The sequence below is a fragment of the Pelmatolapia mariae genome, linkage group LG12 (genome assembly GCF_036321145.2).
Source record: "Pelmatolapia mariae isolate MD_Pm_ZW linkage group LG12, Pm_UMD_F_2, whole genome shotgun sequence".
NCBI classification, from domain to species: domain Eukaryota; kingdom Metazoa; phylum Chordata; class Actinopteri; order Cichliformes; family Cichlidae; genus Pelmatolapia; species Pelmatolapia mariae.
In genome coordinates this window covers 4,818,095-4,834,572 of record NC_086237.1, presented here as the reverse complement: position 1 = coordinate 4,834,572, position 16,478 = coordinate 4,818,095, and positions in this window count along the sequence as shown.

Sequence of the window (16,478 nt, the reverse complement as noted above, 5' to 3'; positions counted from 1 at the left end):
GCACTAGAGAAGTCAAAGAACATGACCCTCACAGTGCTCCCAACAATGTCCAGGTGAGAATAAGCCTGGTCCAGCAGGTAGATGATGGCATCCTCCACACCGATACGGGGTTGATAAGCAAACTGCAGGGGGTACAGCCAAGGCTCCACCAGCAGACGCAGGTGTCTCAGGATGAGTCTCTCCAGCGTCTTCATGACATGTGAGGTCAGAGCCACTGGCCTGTAGTCACCGAGGGTCGACGGGTTGATCTTTTTAGGGACAGGAACCAGGCAGGATGTCTTCCAGAGTGATGGGACTCTCTGCAGTTTCCAGACTCATGTTGAAGATCCATTGTAGAACTCCAGACAGCTGGGAAGCACAGCACCTGAGGGCCCTGGGACTGACACCGTCAGGGCCAGCAGCTTTGCTGGAGTGGAGTCTGCCCAATTCTCTTTTGATGTCATCTGCTGAGAGGGACAGGGTGAGACAGTCTGAGGGGGCAGGAGAGGGGGGAGGTGAAAGGAGAAGATGGGAAGAGCTGGGTGTGGAGACAGGAGACGCAGGGCAGTCAAACCTATTGAAGTGCAGATTTAGGTTGTTAGCACTTTCTTTACCCTCTGCAATCTTGGCTTTCAGCTCCTTCTGCACCAGTTTCAGCTGATCTCTGTCACCATTTCTGAAAGCTCTTTTTTTCTTGTTCAGGGTTGCTTTGATGTCTTTGGTAACCCAGGGCTTATTGTTGGGGAAGCACAGAATGGTTTTTTTGGGAACCACAGTGTCAACACAGAAGTTGATATAGTCTGTAACACAGCCTGTCAGATTGTCAATATTGTCCTGATGAGAATCACAAAGAATATCCCAGTCAGTTGACTCGAAGCATCCCTGCAGAGTCTCTTCCGACTCCCTTGTCCATGTTGTAACCGTTTTTGTGGCTGCAGGTTGTCTCTGGACGGCAGGTCTGTAAAGGGGCTGGAGGTAGACCAGGTTGTGATCAGCCCTGCCCAGAGGAGGGAGAGGGCTGGAGGTGTATGCCTCAGTGGCATTGGCATAAAACAGGTCCAGTGTTTTATTGTCTCTTGTTTTGCAGTCCACATACTGCTTGAATGTAGGTAGAACATTGGAGAGGTTCGGGTGGTTAAAATCGCCCGTTATAGCCACAAACCCAGAGGGACTACGATTTAGTAGGTCCACTGTCGCAGAGCTGATGATGTCATATGCCTGCGCCGCGTTGGCGTCAGGGGCGATGTAAACAATGACGATAATGGCGAGAGAAAACTCCCGCGGTAAATAATATGGTCGAAGACCGACTGCTAACAGTTCGATGTGTTTGTTACACACAGCCATCCTCACCTTAACGTGACTCGGTGAACACCAGCGGTTGTTAACATAGAGAGCGAGTCCTCCTCCCCTCTTCTTCTCGCTGCTGCCTTGGTCCCTGTCCGCTCTCACACACGTAAATCCGTTTATATCCACCACCTGGTCCGGGATGTTTTTGTGCAGCCATGTCTCCGTGAAACACATAACACTGCATTCTCGGAAAACTTTCTCTGTCCTTGTTAGCGTCGCGATCTCCTCCATCTTATTAACCAGCGATCTGACATTGCCAGTCACTACTGATGGGAGAGCAGGATGGAATCTTTTCCTCCTCAGTCTTCGGGTTTTCCCAGCTCTGCAGCCGTGGTAGATCCTCTTGATCGCCGCAGGGATCTCATGCTGAACACCGGCATGGCTATGCTGTCTTAGTCCCAGCAGCTGGTCCCGGCTATAGACAAAGGGGCAGCGTGGCATCGCGGTCATCTCAGTAGTTTTACAAAGAGTTTCTAGTCCAAACACGGATAAAAATTTCTCGACAACACAAGAAGTAGTATAAACCAAAAAACTAACTAAGTAGACAAAAGAAATAAATAAGAGGAAAGGAAAGAAAGGGGAAAGTAATTTTCGACTGTAGAGAGCATGCTAGACATGCTAGCATGCTCCTCTCTGCCCCTTAATGCTCTCTGAGCGCTACGGTAACGCGTAAATATTTCTTTCAAAATAAGACACAACTACAACACGGGAAAAGACCCAGGGAAACCGAGTTAACGATAAAAACCCTGAAAACCATAAATTTCACACCCAAGCCTCAACTCTCGCGGCCCGGTACCAAACGACTCATGAACTGGTACCGGTCCGTGGCCCTGGGGTTTTGGGACCGCTGCTTTATACCACTGCACCTGACACTTTACCTGACTAAAATCTAGCTGCTTGGCAATGCAAACCCATTTCATTAAGCTCTTTGGGCATTGTTGTTGAGGTAATTTGAAGACCACATTAAGTTTGGAGGTCTGTAAACAATGACTCTTACTAGTCCTCTGTGCCTTAGCATTCACTGACCCCAGTCTGTGACATGGCTTAGCATTTGTGGCTGAGTTGCTGTCATTCCTGATCACTTGTGCTTTGTTATAATAGCGCTAACAGAGCTGGAATATTTAGTAGCAAAGAAATTTTACAGCTGGACTTGTTGGGCAGATGGTATCCCACACTGGTGTCCACTGGCGTCCTGAGAACGACCCATTCTTTATATATGATAATATACAAATATGTAATATTTATATTTACTTATTTCTACAAGACAGCACATGATTCTTTTTCCTTATCTTTATTCATTCCAAACGAGACAGCAGCAAGTCAGCATGGTAATATTAAACTGTCCTTGTGCTCTCCTCTAATAACAGTATTACATCTTTTCAGTGACAGCAAAAAATGATACAGTGAAAACTGTAATTATAATGTCTAATTGGCATATTTTAATAGAATGAAGTAAATTACTACAGCCTCATGAAATAATTACAAAAAACAAAGCAATTATGGTCTACGGGCACCATTCAGTCTGATAATTGCAGTGGTGCTCTGTCTGACAGCAAACAGAATTAGACTGGGCGGAGCTGGAGCCTTCGCTTCCTTTTCAGTCAACTTCTCACAGTCTGTTTCTTTTATCGAACCAATGACAGAAAAAAGAGATTAGGTTATTTTGAAAACACAGCACTATATTCACCACTTATATTATGTTGTCTACATAAAAGACAGTCAAATACATAACATTTAATTATTTCATTTTACATTTATTTATCTTTGTTTTCTGGATTTTATGTTGGGATAAGTTGCAACTGACAGGCAAGTAAAATGAAGCTGAAACAACTTATTTGGAGATATTGTGTGCAGATGAACAAATGGTGCCATTTGAAAATAAAGATGAGCAAAAGATTATGGTGGGCAATCTGTAAACACAATAAGTCTGAGGAAGACCGCAATTTGTGTATGGCACCAAATCATAACAACCGTCGCCTCAAGACCCTAGACCTCAATGTATTGTATATATAAATAATATGTACATACAATGTGTGTTATTACTATTTTATTATATTTAGTATTAAGCATTATGTTGTTAAGCACACAAGAGTGTATAAAATGGCACTGGGCACCACAGAGTCATGAAACACGATTCTCAGGGTGGTGCCACCGACAAAAGCCTCTGCAGACAAAACAATAGACTCGTCCTCTGACTGTAAAGCAATCCAAATTATATTTTTATTCCTGAATATACTGAACAAATGTTTTGGCATGCATCTTAATATCTTTGGTTTAACTTTGAATCACTAAAGAAAATCCATGCAGTCCACACAATAAGGCCGTTGTGACTCATCATGAGTCTGTGTCTTATTGGAGTTATTTGTTCATGCAATACAGGTTCAATCCAGGCACCAGCCAGGTTTTCATACCAAATTTACCACGGTTTTAGCCTACATATGTCTGTCTGCCCATCCATCTGCTTTCAGTTCAGCATTACTCTGGAGCTGGATCATTTCCCAGCTGGCATAGAATAGAATAGAATAGAATAGAATAGAATAGAATAGCCCTCTTTTATCATTGTACATGTACAATGAAATGTACAGGAATAAAATCTAAATAGTAAAACAGCAGGAATAAATAACAAACAGATGAGATATGTACCATCAAGAGAATTATATAGAAACTGGCAGAATATATATGAAACAAGAGAAAGGCACAGATTGGAGAACAAAGTGCTTGGAAGTAAGTATTTGGTCTGAGTATAGAGTCTGTATATGAGAGTGGGCTGAGTGATGAGGGTTACTTAGACCATGGGCCACATTAGTGATTTAAGTGGGCAGGAGTTGGGTGTGGGGGGGTAGTGTTTGTTAACAGTCCAAATGGCTCAGGTGAAGAGGCTGAGTCTGGAGGTGGGGGACCTGATTGAGCGGGCCAAACAGGTGGTTGGCGGGGTGCAAAGGGTCATTTGTGATGGCCCTGGTTTTTCTGAGATAGCAGGATCTGGCGTTGTCCTCCAGGGGTGGCCGAGGGCAGCCAATGATTTTTTGGGCAGTGTTTTATTGACCCTCTGTGCAGCCTTCCTGTTCTCAGTAGTGGCCCCTGTGTACCAAACACCCAGGCAGTAAGGCCAGCAGCAGCTTCCAGCCCAGGTTGTTCTTCCTGAGGACACGGGGGAAGTGCAGCCACTGCTGGGCCCTCTTTACCAGGGTGATGGTGTTGTGGGTCCAGGTGAGATCAGAGGAGATGTTGGTGCCCAGAAACCTGAAGGTGGAGACAGATTCCACCTGTTATCCATTTAATGAGAGGGCAGTGGACCTGTCTGTGCCTCCTGAAGTCTATTATGGGTTCTTTTGTTTTAAGGACGTTCAGCTTCAGGTTATCTTCTGCGCAGCAGCGGAACAAGTTCTCTACCTGCGCCCTGTACTCTGTCTCATCTCCATCAGAGGTGAGCCCAACTAAGGCGAGGGGCTGAGAAGGCAGCAATGTGGGGATCTGGTTCTGAGTGATAGGGTCGAGTCGAACTGATTGAGGCTGGTTGGTTAGGAAATCTTTGATCCAGGAGCAGGTGGCAGGAGGGATCTTAAGGTGGTCCGGTTTGGTGGTGAGGATGTCTGGGATTATGGTGTTGAGCGCTGAGTCCGCAAAAAGCATGGTGCTCTTCCTGTTCTTTAGATGGCTCAGCGCTCGGAGACGAGTGATGGTGATCGCATCCTCTGTGGACCGATTTGCTCTGTAAGCAAACTGGTGGAGGTCGAAGGAGGGAGGCAGATGGTGTCTCATGTGCTCAGACACTATCCACTAAAAACCTTATGACTACAGATGTGAGGGCTACAGGTTTGTTGTCATTGAGGCTGTGTGTTCCAGTCTTTTGGGGAATGGGAATGATGGTAGCGCCTTCAGGCAGGTGGGAACGGTGCCATAGTCAGGGAGATGTTGAGTGGATGGTGGATCACAGGGCCCAGGCAACCAAGAGCTTTGAACTAAGAACCATCCTACTGTGAGGCATGGTTGGTAGCTCTTCATGGTTTGTACTGCTTTGTTACCTTAGGGCCTGGATGCCATGCACTCACTGCGGGAACAAATTCTAAACAAATGTGTTCATTTTGAATTCATTAATGAATTCAATTAATGTAAAAATACATTCTGTGTTCTTTGCATGTGTTACAGGATGCAGTCTAAACAACAGGTAGCAGTCTGGATGTTTTTATGGAGTGTTTGCATGTTAAGTAGATGATGTCACATCTTTTGGGCTTAATTTTTCTGTTTTGCTTTCTTTCTGTGAAGAAGATGCTTATATCCGTCAACAACAAGTCTCTGTCCCTATTAGTACACATTTTATAGTTTATACCATTTATACTAGCTAGTGGACAAATATTAGTTAGTAATATTAGCATGGTTTTTTTACACCCAAATGTCAATGAGCACATTACACTTACCAAATAAATCTTTCTGCTCTTGTTTTCATATGTGCAGCTGGAATGAATAAATTAGATGTCTCACTTTCCATAAGCACTTTGGACGCAGTGAAATTTCAATTTATCAGACACTATGTCTTTGACTTTCAGTATATCAGTGATTAAAAACTTATACCATAGCAGCATACACATTGCTTTAAAATGTTTGGGTTTTTGTGTGAAATATATTGTATTGATATCTTAAGTATTGTGTATTCTAAGGTAGTTCTGGAAAAGCAGTTACCGTTTAAAGTGCCCACCCACCATCAGGATGAATGTCTTCCTCACATTTAATCAACTATAAAGGAACATACATTAATGGGAAATTTGCTCTATGGCCTGAGGCATTCAGAGAAATTTGGAAACTGTCAGAACTCCTCATAAGGATGCGGTAAGCTGCTCAAATATCCAGAAAGACCCAACATAAACTGACTACCTTAGGTAGTTCTGCCCTTTCATTGTGATGGCTCCTGGACTGTAGAGGTATCCCAGACATACCCAACCATAAGAATGTATAAGTACTGTTATAAAATGTTCTTATATAGACAGAACATTATGTAAGTCCTTTTGTTGTAGAATTTTTGTTGTTGTTTTTCCTAGAGTAACACAAGATGTCCATCCCGGGGATCTCTTGAGGTTTTCACAGGTCTACGGAGAGTTCTTTAATGCATGTGACCAAGAAGTGACCTTTATGTAGGTCACATGTTTTCTTGCCATCTCTGTCTGCTTTTTCCATCTAGAGGGACCTTCAGTTAGAAAGTCTTTGCTTGTCTGCTTCCTTCAACTCCTGCAGTGCCCTTTCAGCCTAAGGTGACAACAACTCTGCCTAATTGTTTGGAAGGGAGCTGTGAAGCAGACTGCCCCACCATGTTAGGGTCATGGCAAAAACGAACGGTCAGAGCACAAACAAACTGTACTACTGTGTTCAGCAGCCACTATTTCAAAATCGATTCTAGCACAGAAAAAGTCCAAGTTTTCCAAATACCATGCTCACACAATAGATAGATAGTTAGATAGATAGATAGATATGGGGTGAAGAGAAAGAGAAGAGACAATGACATATAACAAACAATGTTAGAAAGTAGACAACATGTAATGACATGCAGCAGGTGCATATAAACACCTGAAAAGATCTGAGTGTGTCGGGTTCTGACATCCAGTGTAAGTATTTGTTTATACACATGTTTCTAAGATTTTAAAAGCATGGCAAAGAAAGCATGTATTTAGAATTAAGAAGATAACGGGGGTTTTTTGTACAGCACCACAGTGGATTGTAAATAAAATAATCAGCATGTGGTTTAGGGGTTAATAGGTTTTACAAAATGTTTGCATTAACTCTTTAGTAATTACAACCATTTTAAACACAAACCCCATTTTCAGAACTTCAAAATTAAGTTATTTTCCAAAACGTGGATGCAAATGTTTTTCATTCAATGACTGGCTGAAGTCTAGAACTTAGACAATGATATATCACTTGCACTAACATCTCTTTGTGTTTAAAATTACAGTTTAAATTGGGAGACTATTTCTGAAAATGGCTGTAATTCCTGAACAGCCACTGAATATTAAACTAACACCTAAAACCAAAAGTGTGGACTACTTACTGTAAGTATATTTCTTCTTTCTTTACTACTGTAAATACCGACTTGCAAACAGATTCCAGTTTTATTTATTTTATATTTGGGTTTGTTTTTTTTTTTTTAAAATAGCAACGTTGTGAAAGTACTCTACCAAGTGTAAAGTTTGGTGGAGAGGGGATTATGGTGTGGGGTTGTTTTTCTGGAAGAAACTCCTAATTCTTCAGCATACAAAGACATTTTGGACAACTTCATGGTCCCAACTTTGTGGGTACAGCTTGGGGATGGCCCCTTCCTGTTCCAACATGACTGCACACCACTGTACAAAGTCCAAAAAGACATGGAAGAACTTAACTGGCTTGAGTTAGAGCAGAGACTGTGTCCTTCTTGTGCAACATCAGTGTCTGACCTCAAAAATGGGTTTCTGGAAGAATAGTCTAAGGAGCTTGGAAAGAAAAGCGTCTGGACTTCTTTAAGTTGTGTTTCACCTCTAATCTGAGAGGCTTCTTCAGCTCTAAGTTTATGTCTGCCATTTATAATGTCTCCCCCAAGAGTATCCCTCCTGGGGGACACTCTCAAAGGGCTTAAATCTGGGACTTTTCACCATTTGACCCTAAAACTGAAGAAGCTTCTCGGATGAAACATCTTCAAGCAACTTAGAGAAGTCCAGACGCTTTTCTTTCCAAGCTCCTTAGACTACGATGACCTGGATGACTGAGAACCTTCACAGACATATTCCGGAAGAATAGTTAAAAATTCCCATAAACATGCTCCTAAACCTTGAGGAAAGCCTTGCCAGAAAAGTTGCCATTATAGCTGCAAATGGTGGAACAACATGATATTAAACCCTATGGACTGGGATGTCACTCGAATTCATGTATGTGGAAAAGCAGACAAGCAAATAGTTTTGGCAATATAGTGTACCTCTTGCTATTTTGGTCAAATGGCCCAGTTTCTGTCTTCACTAATGCTAATTCACGGTGATGGGCTGTGATGCCGGTTAAATGGACTGGTTCTGATACAGCGCTTTTCTTCTCTGAGCTCTCAAAGTGCTTTACACAACTTGCCTGATTCACCCATTTGCAGAAGCACTTTTTTCTTTGCTCTTCCTTTCTTCATGTGCACTCATACTCCGATGGGTGCATCGGAGAGCAACTTGAGGTTAGTGTTTTAGTGTCTTGTCCAAGGCAGGAGCTACAGCCACCTCCTGCTGGTGTTCCAGCATTTTCCAGTCCATGACAGGCTTAAGTCTTGGTGATTCCTAGGTTGTTCCTGAACATCCTAACCAATCCTGTCATCTGAGGATGACAGTTTCAGAAAGTAGTGACACATCTGAATATAGGACTTGTTTGAACTCTGATCTTGGAATCTGCAGTTGTTCAAAATGGTTTCCAACTTGTTTAAATGCACAATTCTCCTTCTTGGGTCTTTAATTGAGAAAAATTCAATTTCATTTATACAACACCAAATTATAACAGCAGTCGTTTCAACGGGTCAAGGCTCGCTGTGCGGTAGGCAAAGGTAGGACCCAAACGCAGGAGTCAGAGGTGGGAGAAATAAACTGAAGAGGTAGATTTATTTGCCGTGATATTAAAAATGAAGTACAAAGAAACGCTAAAAGAAACAAACAAAAGATAAACTACAAACTAAGACTCTTGCAACAAGAAGCGACTTGGCAAAAACAAAGGTACAACACACACGAACACAGTTAATGTGGATGATACGACAACGAACACAGGGAGACCGAAGACTTAAATACACACACAAACAAGAGACTATCAAAATAAGACAGGAAACACACAGACAGAGACTCTGACTCAAGACACGCGAGCTTGACACAATAACTGGGGAGACAAGAGTAACCACTGAGACAAGACCGACTAAACACAGGATAAGATTAGACACTGAGGTAGGGAGAGCTAAGGTCACCAAGAACTGAAGGCTAATGCAACACACTTTAAACATGACGAAACAATAACCATGAACCTAGGAATCACATAGAATATTAAAAACAACATAATACCCAGAACTAGAAAACACTGGGTCATAGACCCAGTACCATGACACAAGGTGCTTTTTATTTTAAGATAAAGATCCTACAATAATACAGAGAAAACCCAAATGACTCATTTTGAGGAAACATTTAGCGACAGTGGGAAGGAAAAACTCCCTCTTAACAGGAAGAAACCTCCGACAGAACCAGGCTCGGGGAGGGGCGGGGCCATCTGCCATGACCTGTTGGCATGATGGTTGAGAGACAGGACAAAAAACTGTGGAAGAGTCAGAAATTAATAATAACTAATCATTAAACGCAGTGAAGTGTGTAAGCACATACAGAGTGAACAAGATGAATGTACAGGAAACACTGAGTGAATTGTAGGAGGGACCTACACCACAGCAGAAAAGACCTATTGCAGCATAACTAAGGGAGGATTCAGGGTCACCTGGTCCAGCCCTAACTATATGCTTTAGCAAAAAGGGAAGTTTGAAGCCTAATCTTAAAAGTAGAGATAGTGTCTGTCTCCTGAATCCAAACTGGAAGCTGGTTCCACAGAAGAGGGGCCTGAAAACTGAAGGCTCTGCCTCCCATTCTACTTTTAAATACTCTAGGAACAACAAGTAAGCCTGCAGTGTGAGAGCGAAGTGCTCTAATAGGGTGATATTCAATTCAATTCAATTCAATTTTATTTATACAGCGCCAAATCACAACAAAAGTCGCCTCAAGGCGCTTTATATTGTACAGTAGATCGCACAATAATAAATACAGAGAAAAACCCAACAATCATATGACCCCCTATGAGCAAGCACTTTGGCGACAGTGGGAAGGAAAAACAAGGTACTACAAGGTCATTAAGATAAGATGGGGCCTGATTATTTAAGACCTTGTATGTGAGGAGCAGGATTTTGAATTCTGGATTTAACAGGGAGCCAATGAAGGGAAGCCAATACAGGAGAAATCTGCTCTCTCTTTCTAGTCCCTGTCAGGACTCTTGCTGCAGCATTTTGGATTAACTGAAGGCTTTTCAGGGAGTTTTTAGGACATCCTGATAATAATGAATTACAGTAGTCCAGCCTGGAAGTAATAAATGCATGAACTAGTTTTTCAGCGTCACTCTGAGACAGGATATTTCTAATTTTAGAGATGTTGCACAAATGGAAGAAAGCAGTCTTACATATTTGTTTAATATGTGCGTTGAAGGACATGTCCTGGTCGAAGATGACTCCTCACATTACCACTGGAGGTAAGTATTATTTATAAAAATTATTTCCTGCCCATTTACATAATTATATTGTTTTACTTATTTATAATTATTTACATGTTATGTGGTTTATAACATAATTCAGATTAATTGTATAGAATATATCTCTTTGGAAAATAGAGTATAATTAACATGATTCATTATTAATTAACTGGATTACATATGTTTAAAATAAAACAATAATTTTTCAGTTTTAAACTGATGGTGCAGAAGAGCTGTATGGTCTAAGTGTAGGTGGTGTTTTTGCTAAGAAAGCTGCACGTGTGGTGGCTTTTTACATGGGAGGTCATTTATGTCCAGGAAACTATAGTTTTAAAGGATATGCTCTACTTCAGACGGAACCAGAACTGTTATCATTTGACCTGATTATGGCATTTCAGTCATTCAGTCAGTGATAACATCATCAAAGTCTTGCAGGCAGCTAACTATGAAAATAAACACCATGAAATCTGCATGAAAGAACAAGCAGCTCAGGCCTGGGTAATACTGTTTTTATCTTTTTGTATTTGATACTGAGAGATGTAGCCCTCATTCTGGACACATGGAAAGAGATGTTTGTGTGTTTCTGGGATTTTATTCACATGTCCATTACATGAATAATTTGAGTGTGGTCATTTTCAGACCCCAATCTTTTTTCATGTAGACTTGAGAAAAAACATTAAGGTGTTGCCTGCCAAAAGAATTTTTCTGGAGAATATACAAAGTGCATGGCTGTAAATCGAACAATAAATTCTTACCGTGACAACAAATTACTTTATTTTCTAATAACAATTGGGATTATAATTGCTTCATATTGTTATTACAAATAGGCCTTCAAAAGGTTAGAAAAACTGCCCAATGTTCTCCCACAGGTCCAAAGACAAATGACTCATCTAAACAGGACAGGATTTAGTAGCAGGTTATGGTCTGGATCTAACTGACTGTTGTAAAACACAGTCTGCTTAGTGAGCGACAAGTGCTGCAGGCAGCAGCAGGATCTTATAACTTACTGACTGCTGGTACTTAATATATAATGCAATATACTACACTGTGCCATTTGTCATTTGAAGCAAGACACAGATTATGGCTCAGGGCAGTGCATCTGTCCTAGAGGCTGCTGGGAAATGGACTAAAAGCTCCTCCAGCTGAGCTAAGCCAATCACATGCTGAACCCTTGATCACCCTCACTCCTCCTCTAGAGCACTTTAGCTTCACACACACATAAACACGCTGTCTCTCAAATTTTTCTCCTACTTTTAGTTGGCTTTCCATTTTCTCCTTTCTCTCTGTGTTGTAGACATGAGCACATATGCCAGCAATGCACGCACGCACACACACACACACACACACACACACACACACACACACACACACACACACACACACACACACACACACACACACAAACCTTTCCCTGCTGATTTATTCCACTACACAGGAATTAGCCATTTCCTTTTGCAGCACACTAACCAGTATAGAAAGCAATCTTCAGGCATCAACCTAGAGTTAACTATTGGTCTCTGTAGCATCTCCTCTCTACAGGCAGTCTAAACCCGGTGGGAGTCTAAATGAACCATATTGGGATCCTACTGGGGGCAGTCTAGTTTCTTTGACAAATAATCCCTGGCATTTATCAATCGAGTCGTGGTCAGCAGAGTGAAGAGCTCTAAAGCCTGCTTCCCACCAAGAAGGAGCATTTAGAAATTTTAACAACACAATTCAATTTGTGCTGGGCATCACTGCCACTCCTTTTTGTAACAATGTATGCACACGTGCCACAAATTAAAATGAGGGGGAGGTTAGGGAATTGTCAGCCTTCAAATGGCTGACATAAGTTACAAGCAAAATTTTAATTAGCCAGGGGGAGTGGAGTGATAATTCAGAGGGGCCCTGTTCTGTCAGGGGCTTGTCTACATTGTGTTCCTTCTTTCAGCAGGCATCTGGAGACTCCAGCAGGGCCCCAGCAAATGTCTACTTAGGATATAACTACTTGTCACACACAATGAAATGTAGGGACCCTCTCCACATTAACACCCTTCACTAAAGCAATAGTCATACTGAGGATGCTTGAGTAGGGTTACTAAATTCATTGAATGTTGTCTCCCATTAGCCAGTTATACATATTTTAAATTGTTGCTCATTACTTTTGTATAGATTTGTATCTTTAATTATTTTATAGTGATAAAGTATTCTGCAAAGATTTTACATGTTTGCTTTGGTTGGAAAAAAACTGAATGTTGACCCCTAAATATATTAATAACTGATTGATGGTGAAATGGACTGGTTCTATACAGCACTTTTCCACACAACTTGCTTCAATCAAACAGTTACTTTTTTTCTCTGTTTTTTCTACATAAGTGCTTTCTATCTAACATTCACACTCTGATGGGCGTATTAGAGAACAGCTTGTGGTTAATATCTTGCCCAAGAGTATTTAAACTGAGCAGACAGGGATCGAGCTACCAACCTTCTGATTTATAGGTGACCTGCTCTACCACCTGAGCTACAGCCACCCACCAATCACGGGTTCTGAAGGTGTCCCATTGTGTCAGATACCAAAAGTTCAACTCAATTCAGTTTTATTTATGTATCTCCAAATCACAACAACAGTCGCCTCAAGGTGCTTTATATTGTAAGGTAGACCCTAGAATAATACATACAGAGAAAAACCCAACAATCATATGACCCCCTATGAGCAAGAACTTTGGCGACAGTGGGAAGGAAAAACTCCCTTATTAGCAACAGATCCTTCTACTCCTAGAATGTGGTTCTTCCATGGATCCAATTCTTTCAACAGAACCTACGGTTGTTTGGTCCAAATAAAATCTAGAACTTTGATGTTTCTCAGCCTGATATTTAACAGTGTCTGCAGTGTGGCATGGTATTTGCTGCCATTTGCAAGATGCGAAAGGTAACAGAGTGTATCAGACTTCTTTCCTCAGACTGTTCTCGTGTTGAAATGCACAGCGTTACATTTTTGCATTCTCATCTATCCGCAGCAGCATCACATGCAGTATCGACTGTCTTCTGTGTCATCTACTTTCTATAACAACCAACATCACCAACAGCTGTAGTAGCATGCATTTGAATGATGCTGGCTTGACTTCACTTCCCAAGTGCATCGGTGAACGTTGGGCACACATGACCGTCTTGCTGGTTCCTTCCTCCTACCACTTTTATGGCGTTATTTTTGTGCCACTATTCTGAGCGCACGGAAAAAAAAAAATTGAGCGCACGTAAAAAAATTTGCAGGTGCAAGTGTTGCATTTTGAGGAGAAATTTATTTTGAGCGAAGAAAAGCTGAATTGGAGTGAACAAAATTCATTACTGCGTGCAAAAACTGTATTTCAGTGTTTGCTATTATCCACACACACAATAGCAGCCCCTCTCACTCAGTTTTTGCATTTGCGCTTGCTCGCAATGTGTTGCTCGCACTCTCAACATTTCTGCCCGTGCGCGCTCAACTCTTTCTGTACACCCTTATATTTGTGCCACAAAACCAGCCAATCACAGACTTGGATGCAAAAAAACCTGATTGGCTGTTTTGGTCTCCAATCAGCTCGAAATGAAGAAATGCAATATCCCAGAATGCATTTCGCCCAAAACTCAAACGAGGCAGTTTTGATAAATATCCGCTCGATTTATCAAGACATCACATATTTGCAAAAGTGCTCTAACATTTTCGGAGATGCCTGTTACCCACCAGCTGACCGCACAGCTGGACTGGCCATTGGGCCCACCGGACATTTGCCCGGTGGGCGGATGGTGATTTTTCATTTTTATGTTTGTTTGTTTTTAAACGGTATAAACAATGAAAGGTGGTGGATTAGCCAGTTGGTCATGATCAACTCTGGGCTGGACCAATTACAATACATCCGTATTGAGGGGAAAAGGAACGCGATTAGTCCCGAACTTCAGCTAGAATGAAAAAAAGACACAAAGCTGGATTTATTCTGTCTTTACGCTGCACAGCTGCTGCTTCTTCTCTCATTCTCTCCCCTCTCTCTCCTGTTGCTACTTCATTCATGAAACTGATCAATGATCAGCTGATCGTCTCTCTTGTTTGTTTATCGCCCACTTTGGCAGATGTGTAAAAATAACTCAGTTGTTTGGTGGTGGCTGTGGCGGAGCTTCCACAGAGGCCAGCAGGTGGATGAGGGAAAGGGGAGGCAGGAGGAGCAGAGACCCGAGGCAGCCGCCGGTCCGAGTGTCAGGTGAACTGAACTTCAGGTAAGAAGTTATGACCTGCAGTCTATCTGGGTCAGATATAAACCAAGTTTAGGTGGAGTTTATTTTTGTTGTGCTGACTTTTTACAGTCAGTTACAATAACTCGTACTGTGTGCTAGCTAGCATGACGGAGTTTCTATACAGCTGGGTGGGTGCTATGATGTTACTGATAGTGAACTTTATTTTATTCATAAGGTTAGTTAGTAGAGTTGCCAACCGTCCCGTAAAAAAACGGAATCGTCTCGTATTCAGAGAAAATATTACGCGTTTCGTATTGAGCTGAAAAGGAACACAGTTTGTCCCGTACTTCAGCTAGAATGAAAAAAGACACAAAGCTGGAGTTATTCTGTCTTTACGCTGCAGCTGCCTCTTCTTCTCTCATTCTCTCCCCTCCCTCTCCTGTTGCTACTTCAATCATGAAACTGATCAATGATCAGCTGATCGGCTTTTCTCTCTTGTTTGTTTATCGCCCACTTTGCGCCAGAAACAGGAAACCAGCGGATGTCGCGCTAAACAACAGCAGCACGTTTAAGCTTGATCAGCTGTTGTTAGAATTTATTTAATATTACTTTCTAGTATCAGCTGATGTTTGCTGGAGCCACAGCTGTAAAAGCTGCTGGTCATGATACCGGTTTGGATATGTGGTGAGAGGGAAACATGAAGATGATACAGATCATACATATATACCAACAAGACAGTGTACATCACTGTCACAACTGCGTTTGTTTTAGTTCAAAGGCTTTATGGTTTTTCCTGTAATACCTGGTGGTGGTTTTGTCAGTTCAGCCTTATATATCATGTTTAACCCGAGTGACCACCCGTCAGCTGATGGGTAACAGGCATCTCCGAAAACATTAGAGCACTTGTGCAAATATGTGATGTCTTGATAAATCGAGCAGGTATTTGAAGTTTACACAGCACCATTCTTGCATGAAAATATCTTAAAAGTTTATTTTGTGACCCAAAAAGAGTAATATTTCAAACTCCGCCACTCTGTGTTCCTCCGCCACTGCCTCGTTTGAGTTTTGGGCGAAATGCATTCTGGGATATTGCATTTCTTCATTTCGAGCTGATTGGAGACCAAAACAGCCAATCAGGTTTTTTTGCATCCAAGTCTGTGATTGGCTGGTTTTGTGGCACAAATATAAGGGTGTACAAAAAGAGTTGAGCGCGCACGGGCAGAAATGTTGAGAGCACAAGCAGCACATTGCAAGCAAGCGCAAATGCAAAAACTGTGCGAGAGGGGCTGCTATTGTGTGTGTGTGTGTGTGGATAATAGCAAACACTGAAATACATTTTCTGCACGCAGCAATGAATTTTGTTCACTCCAATTCAGCTTTTCTTCGCTCAAAATAAATTTCTCCTCAAAATGCAACACTTGCACCTGCAAATCTTTTTTAAGTGCGCTCAAATTTTTTTTCCGTGCGCTCAGAATAGTGGCACAAAAATAACGCCATACTCTTTTGGAATTACCCATTGCATATGGAGATCACCCCTGTTTAAGATCACCCGCTTGACATAGCCATCACAATTTGGACCCTATATGCTTTTAATAGATGTTTCTTTCTTCAAATGCAACACAACCAACAGCCTCAGTGCTTTAACAAATTCAGCCAGTTACATTTCAATCTGGGGACTTCGTAGTTTACTAAATAAATGCATTTCAATAAGG